Raw genomic sequence first — 8961 nt, forward strand, 5'->3', positions numbered from 1 at the left:
AATTTAGACGCTTTTATAAAATATGTTCAATTTCTTTGTTTCAAATTTATCTGTCATTTCAGGGGTGGAGGGAGGTGTTTAAATTTATAGGAAGTGGTATACAAGTGATGTAACAGAGAACATGTGAAAATAAATAAAACATCACATCCTGTTCACGATGGTAACTATTATTGGAACTGTATTTCCGATCTTGTAATCTTATATTCCCGATTTGTCATAGTCATTGCATGCAGACTTTTTTTTTAAGACGATATAAGGCACGGGGTTCATAGGTTTAAAATTCGTTTAAACTTGCATCAGTAATATTCAAAGAGAATTCATTTGGCACTTATAGCTAGAGAAACAACACGCAGTATTCAAGAACAATATCGGAAAGTTCACTTGGTCGTACAAGAGCCATTTGATTTTCTTCTCTCTGATACAAAATATAGGTAGAACTTTGTAGGAAATGTCTTTAACAAGGCTTCTGTTGTGTTTATCATCGTTATATATGAGGGTGACGTCTGCGACTGTTCACGGTGAGAGGTATATTGGTCCCGTTGTCTGGGTGATGGGGATCATTGGGCAGCAGCAGTGTGTCCGGGAATGTAGACACAGACCCAAACTTTGTCGTGGAGTCAACTACCGGAAACAGGAACTGCTGTGTGAACTCGTGTCAGTCATAAACGAAACGGAACCCAAACCTGACTATATTAGAATTGAACTCGACCAGGTCAGTTTCTTTTTAATTTTTATTTCATTTTCTCTCTTTCCTGGTTATTTATCAAATTGTACTTACAGCTTTACTTTTATTCTTGGATGTAATAAACCGGAATTGTAAAAACATTTATTTTTCAGCAATTTACAGTGAACTAAAAAGTTATGTAATAAAAAGTTAAATAGTTAGATAGTTATTTAATTATAAAGCATTGCAATGCTGAACTTATCACCTTTACTGTAAAGAAGTCGAGTAATAAAGTTAACATGTTTTGTATTGAGCAGCGACTTACAATTATATAATCTTTGTTGAGTTCAACTCCTTCATATCATCTGAAATTATTGAGTATCATCAAATCTTCTTAAATCCAACTTGGATATTCTTTTACATAACCTTCGTAATAGAACACTTGAAAAACAGATACAATAGATAATAAAAATATGCTAAATATATCTGTTTATGGTAATTATCACATATAAAATCAAATCATCGTGGCACTCTTGTAGACTGCGAATATCACTGATGAATGCCTGGCATGCTCAATTGATGACCTGTGTGTGACGCTCTCCAGTAATAAAGTCCACTGTATTAGAGGTCAGTTTACAAGTTGGATACCATAGTATTTCAAGAGGCAAACATTATACAGTTGTTGACTGGGGTCGAGGGCAACAGTTGATCTGTCGGACCGGCTCGCAAACAGTTGCCCAAGGCCAAGACACAGTCAACAAATGTTTTGTTATACCCCTTCTAACAAATAACACGTTTTCGCGGAATGTGACGTCACCGGTCAACAGTCTTTTTTAACAGTCGATTTTAACAGTTCCAATCCAACAGTTCTAGTCCAACAGTCAAAATGCTGGACTTTTTTTCGTAAAGATTTATCATAGGATGAATCTCTGCCATTTAGTCAACTGAATGATAACTGAATGGTCTGGAAAGGTGACTGAATGGCACACATATGCCATTCAGTCACATTTCAGATACCTTTCAGTCACCTTTCAATTCACTGAATGGCAGAAATTCATCCTGTGTGTATAGTAACTGTCTTACAGGGGTATATAACAACATACTTTATGACTTCTTCCCAAACATTAATACCAAACCTTCTTTGACATTGTGTCTAATAATTAATAAGTATCTCTAATTGTGTACATAGGTGTTTTTCATGCATACAACTGAGGATAAACTTGTACGGTAAAAGAAATATAAAGCTGTAATCTTTTGTTCGCTTTCAATTACGATTCAGCCGATCGACAGACAAATCTATACATCGGGATAAATCTACTATACCGTATACCAGAGGTTATTTTTGTACAACTAATTTGTTTTAACAACTCATTATTATATTTTTTCTATGAATTACGCGGGTATGTTAAGGAAACTTTCAGCGATCGATGGAGTAAAAATTTCTCTGATCAATATGGCGTCACAATAAAGAGCATGATGTCATGTTTTACCCAAGAAACCTGTCAATTTTATCTTTATTTCTTGTCCAAATTTTAAATCCACAGACGTAAAATGTCAACCAGAAACTAGCTATATCTTCGAATTCTCTGTACTACATAAAAAAAATGATCGTTGACTTCACAAGCATGTTTAAAAGAGAAGACCAAGATCAGGAGGCAATTCATAGGAATGCAGTGTAAACTATGCCGAAATAAGATTTATCTAAAACAAATACCCAAAATTAATATGAGTGTCAGTTGGGACATAATCAGTATGATACAGGCACGGATATTTTATTTTATCAGCAAGAGAAAAAAGTTAATCAGGTGGACATTTATATGGCTTGACAGACCTTTCCTCTTTCAGTGTGTGCAGGAAAAAGCCAAACGTGTACGTACTACACTAATCCTACTATACTATACTATACCATACCATACTATTATGAATATAAAGTAGGCAAATATCAGAAGAATATGACCTAAAATACTTGAAAATGCTGCTAAAATCCTTTGTTTCATTGTTGTTAATGAAAGTAACGTACGTAGTATTTTTTGATAAAATTGAAATGGTTGAGAGGGTTCGTGACAAATAAAGATTATTTTTTTTCATTGGATATAAAATAAGATCATATTAAATTATGCAAGCAAATAAACTTTGTGGTAGAGTTACACTTTCTGATTTTCTGTTATGCTAAAATAATGTTCTATTTTTAACTGTCACGTTATACAATTGCGCGACAGCTTCAAAAAGAAATATAATTCCCGAGAGAACACATTCACTTGAATTGTTTTCTTACAAATAAACAATTCTTCAAAAAACTACCATAATATCGAGGATCATTAAACACATAGTTGCATTAACACACCCGCGTAAAACCTAAGATTTATTTGAAAAAAAAAATCCTTCGAAATTCACTTAAGGAATGAATCCAATATTTATTTGTTTTATACGATATAAAATGGTTTGGGACAGTTTACGCTTTATAAATCGCGAAGCGTTTATGAAAAAAAAAGTTAACTGTTTCAAACCCTTTTATATCGTATCAAACTAATAAATATTGAATTCATTGCTTATAATTTATTTTTTTTTAAACTCTTCATTGTGTATAAAAACGGTTATTTGACCTTTAAAATGACGTAAAATGTACAAAATTCAAACGTAACGTCAGGCGTATTGATACGTTCTTGACGTTAGCCTTACTATGACGTTAGCAAAATTCTTTATACGATATAAAATAATTTTTAGCCAATCAGAAAGCGCGTTACAACCCGAATTAAATTATATACGTGTGCGACACAGCGAATTAAGATAATCGAATTAATTCAAATGTTCGGAACATGTCGATATTAATCAGTTTATCTTTAAGACAAAGTTCAAACATGATTAAAACTTTGGAATGTTCATATTTCACACTGACAATACATAAAAAATAATCTTAATAAGTAAAGATTGTAGGAGATCGAGTTGTGTTAAAAAAGGTTTCAAACATAGCTAAATGTGACTACTTACTTGCGCCTCTTCATGGCACAAGAGGTAGCCACACAATCTCTCCACCCAGACCGATCCTTTATTTTGCCATTACTGTTCTCCACAATAACTTTATTTTTTTAGCTCACATTTTGCTGTTCTTAAAATGTTAAAATGCCAATGTCGACAAAATGAATATGCACCATTTTCTTTTTTAGACAATGACATTCCAAATGACTGCACTTCTCTGCACAACATTAACTGTGGCCTACCTAGTGGACTTTATACAATAAAACTACCATTCCTAAATCACATGACAGTTTTCTGTGACATGGAGAAAGATGGCGGTGGCTGAACAGTACGACATTAAACTATTATTATTATCATAATTATTATTTATTTATGATTTATTTATTCATATATTATTATTATTATTATTATTATCATTTTATCCTTGATGCTGAAATGATGAAATTGAAATTTGATCACAACAATTTTTTTTTCAAGAGAATATTATGTGCAGACATATCTATAGGGTATAATAATGGTATCTAAAAAGCCTCAAAATTATTTTTACAACGCTGTATTTATTAAGAAGACACATCGAAGACCTTTAAAAAAAATAAGTGATTGTTTCCATTATTTTCAAGGTGTTCCAGAGACGACAAGACGGTTCTGAGGATTTTTACAGAACATGGATAGAGTACAAGAATGGATTTGGAAATTTGAGATCAGAGTTTTGGCTCGGTATTATTCCGGCTTTGTTCTAAATTCAGATTAATCAAGAAGATCGTATATTACATTTCTTTTCAAACTGGTTGATTTTAAAAGACTGGTAAACTTTTAATTTAACGTACAAAATATTTACATAAACAAAAGTTAACATCATTCATTTTATGTCGAGGTGAAAAAATGTGTAGATTTGTTGCATATTTTATTGTGATTTTTGTCATTGAAGGAAATATAAGGATAAGCCCCATTTCACTGCTCAGTACTTTTTGTGGGTTTTTTCCCCTCATTACTGTTATCATTACAGGTAATGACAAACTACACCACCTTCTGAGTCAAGGAACATATGAGATGAGGATGAACATGGAGGACTTTGACAACCAGACGCGTTAATTCAAGTACAGTAGTTTAAACGTAGGAAACGAATCAACCAAGTACACCTTCACGGTATCAGGGTTCTCCGGGAACGTTGGTGAGAGGTTTTTTTCTATTAAATGGGTCTCAAAAATTGTGTTGACTATGCTCTGTGTTTAAAATCAAGTTTAATGCTGGAAAACATTTTTATTTCACGGTTAGGAAATTGGATCATGATAATACCCGCCCCTACAAAAAAATTCAGTTTTGTAAGCGGCAAAATTATCCGTTATCTTAAACCTAAAATATATATCAAAGTTCCTCCGATGCGTCTATTTCAGTAACACTCTTTTAACAGTGATTTTTCTATAGACCTATTGGGGAAAAAATTGCCCATCATTTTACAAATGTACATATTTACTTAGAAATAAACCCATTGTTTTACAGCGTTTATACAATTTCAAACAAGATTAAACCTAGCAGTATCAAATAAAAATACGAATTGTGTTTATGGGGGTTTTTTTCTTTGTTTTGTTTTGGGTGTTTTGGTGTTTTTTTTTTGTTTTTTTTTATTTGTAGAAGATTGTTTTTCGACATCCACGAACAATATGAAGTTTACCACATGGGACCAGGTTAATGATGTTGTTACACAAAACTGTGCCATTACAACGAAGTCTGGATGGTGGCATAAGGGTTGTCCCTGTGCAAATGTTAACGGCCTCTACTTGGCAGGGAGCAACGATTTGTACAATTCAGGGGTCACCTACGTGCCATGGCGTACCGTATACTATTCGTTGAAATCGACTGAACTCATGGTTAGGCGAGTGAAATAAGCCCCGGTAAAAGCATCTTGTGGTTTGGAATACTGGAATATGTGTAACGTGCTATATATAAAAGTGTGTGTATATATATATATATATATATATATATATATATATATATATATATATATATATATATATATATATATATATATATATAATTTGAATATGATTACAATTGGTTGTTCTAATATGTAATGACTTAACTAGAGTCCTTCTTGACTTTCATTTCTAACTGCTAGTTCACGTGTCATTCGTTGTAGTTGAAAAAAAAATTTCAAAGACGAGAGTAACTGCCAATTGTTTACAAGCAGAAAGTAACGATATCTCTGGTATTCTGACTTCAAACAATTCACCGCCATGTGGTCAGGTAAGGAACACACATACCCTATTTTTTTCTGATAGAGTCTTTGAAATATGCACAAAACAATTATTCTCTTTGTTGATAACTTTAACAAGAATAAGAATATATAACGGTTGGTTTACAAATATCTATAAACATGTTATTATCATATGTGCTTATACATTTATATTTCGGGAACACTGCAGACACGACCGAGTAATATACTCATCTCGGGAAACCTGCAATCTTGTTTGGTGTGTGTGATTGTGGTACCTACTTTTCCCGCTAAGTCAGCTCAGAACAGTCACGAGTTACATGTATATAACTTCTGGACTGCGTTTTACAAAAGAACTTACGACATAAGACCAAATTAATGAACACTAATTAATCACGAACTAATCATTTTTTTTAATCTATTGCCTGCAAAATATAATAACTGAAATCGAAATAGTGTAAAATAAATGGTTTTATACAAATTTTGTTCTTAAAAATTATTCCAGGAGACTAAAAATATTGATGACTTTGTCGTTAGTTCTTTTTTAAAACGCAGTCCTGATTTCCAGAGGACGCAGCAACGTTTAATCGAGAAGGACTCGTCCAATTAAGCTAAAGCATGATTAAATCTGTTTCAAATGGAATATGTAAACTGTTGCTTGTCATGTTCAAATTGTAACAACAGCTACTTCGATGAAAAAAAAACTGAGGAAAAAGAAACGAAAACTGTATGTTGTCATTTTTAAATGCAATCTTATGAAAATAAAATAGTGTATGATTAGATTTTGTTTTCATTTTGTTTTTCTCAGCTACATGTATGTTAAGGGCGTCCATAAAAAAATTGCAATATCTAACACAGAAAATATAAACCTTTGAATAATTTTGATATTCTATTCCAAAAATCTGTTACACAAAGCGATATTTTATTAATATACAGCTATAGATAATTTGCTATCGCATGAGCAATTTTTGAGTCTGTTGAGAATCCCCTGTCACGTGATACTGCTAAAAATAAATGAACCAGGATTAATACCCGGTACGAAAAAGCATAGCAAAGGCTTAACATAAACAAACATATTTATTTCTGTTTCTAACTTGAAAACTGAACATTTTAAATTTTAAAATGTGCTGGGAGCTTTGAATATTCAAATAAGAAGAATTATTAAATTCAACGTAAAGAGTGTATGAACAAAAATTTGCCACAGTTAACGCTTATTTTTTTTTTTAATGTGTATCGATTTTATACAGGTCCCAGCACGTTTTGATATAATGAGGATATACTGATCACACATGTAAAATTTCAATATACTTGATTAAGCATATGCCCTTGCTCTACGGCATTTAATCTGACCTATTTCATTTTCGGCGTCATTTGCGTGAAATTCAAACGCAACACTATGCCAAAGTGACGTTAAGTTCTTCTCAAAAAACTATTCGGCCCAAAAAGCTTTAACTTATATGAAGGCATCCTCAGGTAGTGTAAATTCAAGTTTGTTCAAATCGTGGTCCCCGGGGGTAGGGAGGGGCCACAAGAGGGGGGTCGAGTTTTACATCGAAATATATAGAGAAAATCTTTAAAAATCGTCTTCTCAAAAACTATCAGGCCAGAAAAGCTCAAATTAAAGTGGAAGCATCCTCAGGTAGCGTAGATTCACGTTTGTTCAAATCATGGTCCCCGGGGGTAGGGTTGGGCCACAATGGGGAGGATCAAGTTTTGCGTAGGAATATATAGAGAAAATCTTTTAAAATCTTCTTCTCAAATACTATTAGGCCCGGAAAGCTCAAATTTGAGTGGAAGCATCCTCAGATAGTATAGATTCAAGTTTGTTCAAATCATGGTCCCCGGGGGTAGGGTGGGGCCACAATTGGGGGATAAATTTTTATACAGAATACATAGAGAAAATCTTTAAAAAAATTCTTTTAAAAACTATTTGGCCAAGAAAGCTCAAATTGGCATGTAACCATCCTTAGATAATGTAGATTCAAGTTTGTTCAAATCATGATCCCTGGGGGTAGGGCAGGGCCACAATGGGGGATAAATTTTTATATTTAGAGAAAATCTTTAAAAATCTTCTTTTCAAAACTATTAGGCCAGGAAAGTCCAAATTTGAGTGGAAATTTGTTTAAATAATAGTCCAGGGATGGGTGAGGCCATAATGAGGGATGAATTTTTACATGGTAATATATATAGAGAAAATCTTTAAAAATCTTCTTTTTAAAGACTATTTGGCCAGAAAAGCTTAAACTTGTGTAGAGGCATCATTGGGTAGTGTAAATTCAAGTTGGCAAAATCACAGTCCCTAGTGGTAGGGCGGGGCCGTGATTGCAGTTTGAATTTTTACATAGGAATATATAGGAAAAAATCTTTTAAAATATTCTGGGAAAGTTTTCGGTCCAAAACTCAGTACTTAGTGTGAAAGCACAGGTTATGCAGATTTACGTTTGATGAAACCATGATTCCCTAGAGAAAAGTGGGGCAACGAAATGGGGGGGGGGGGTTATATATAGGAATAGAGAAAAATCTTCTTACAGGTACAACAACAAAAGAAGCTTGGTATTTACCCAAAAAAAAGAGGTGGATAAAAATTGGCAGATTTTCAATTTTATTTTAGCAAGATCACTTAGTTGTCAAGATATTTTGATACTGTAACGCTAATTTGATCAGAATAAAGGCAATTGTTGCTCAGGTGAGCGATGTGGCCCCCGGGCCTCTTGTTTCTCAATAGGACAATCAATTAGTTGTATAACATATAAGGGCTGCTGATAGAAACCTATGGTTGCTATTTTGGTTTCAATTTCTGTTTTGACATGGTCAGTTACTAATTCTATGAAATCTTTGCTTTATTTCTTAAATTATTTCCTTGTTTAACTCATTTTTTAGCTCATTTATTATATATGTCACTTTATCTTTAATGTCAGACTTTTTCACCATTGTTCCTTTTTTTCGCTTAACTACATGTATACTGTATTGTCTTAATGAAGTCTAAATCGCCGTCTGGGGTTTGATCACTACTGCTTGTTCTAAGTTACTTGGGTTGATTTTTGTCCGAGACCGCTAAGTTTCCAAATTATGAAGGCGCCGACTTTAATTCAACTGAACCATTTTTTCC

General features: G+C 33.2%; 1 pseudogene; it reads left to right on the top strand.

The window, feature by feature from the left end:
* The first annotated feature begins 490 nt into the window (after positions 1 to 490).
* LOC128158871 (ryncolin-4-like) lies at positions 491 to 5526 on the top strand (annotated as a pseudogene).
* The last annotated feature ends 3435 nt before the right edge of the window (positions 5527 to 8961 follow it).

The sequence above is a fragment of the Crassostrea angulata genome, chromosome 8 (genome assembly GCF_025612915.1).
Source record: "Crassostrea angulata isolate pt1a10 chromosome 8, ASM2561291v2, whole genome shotgun sequence".
In the NCBI taxonomy this organism is placed as follows: domain Eukaryota; kingdom Metazoa; phylum Mollusca; class Bivalvia; order Ostreida; family Ostreidae; genus Magallana; species Magallana angulata.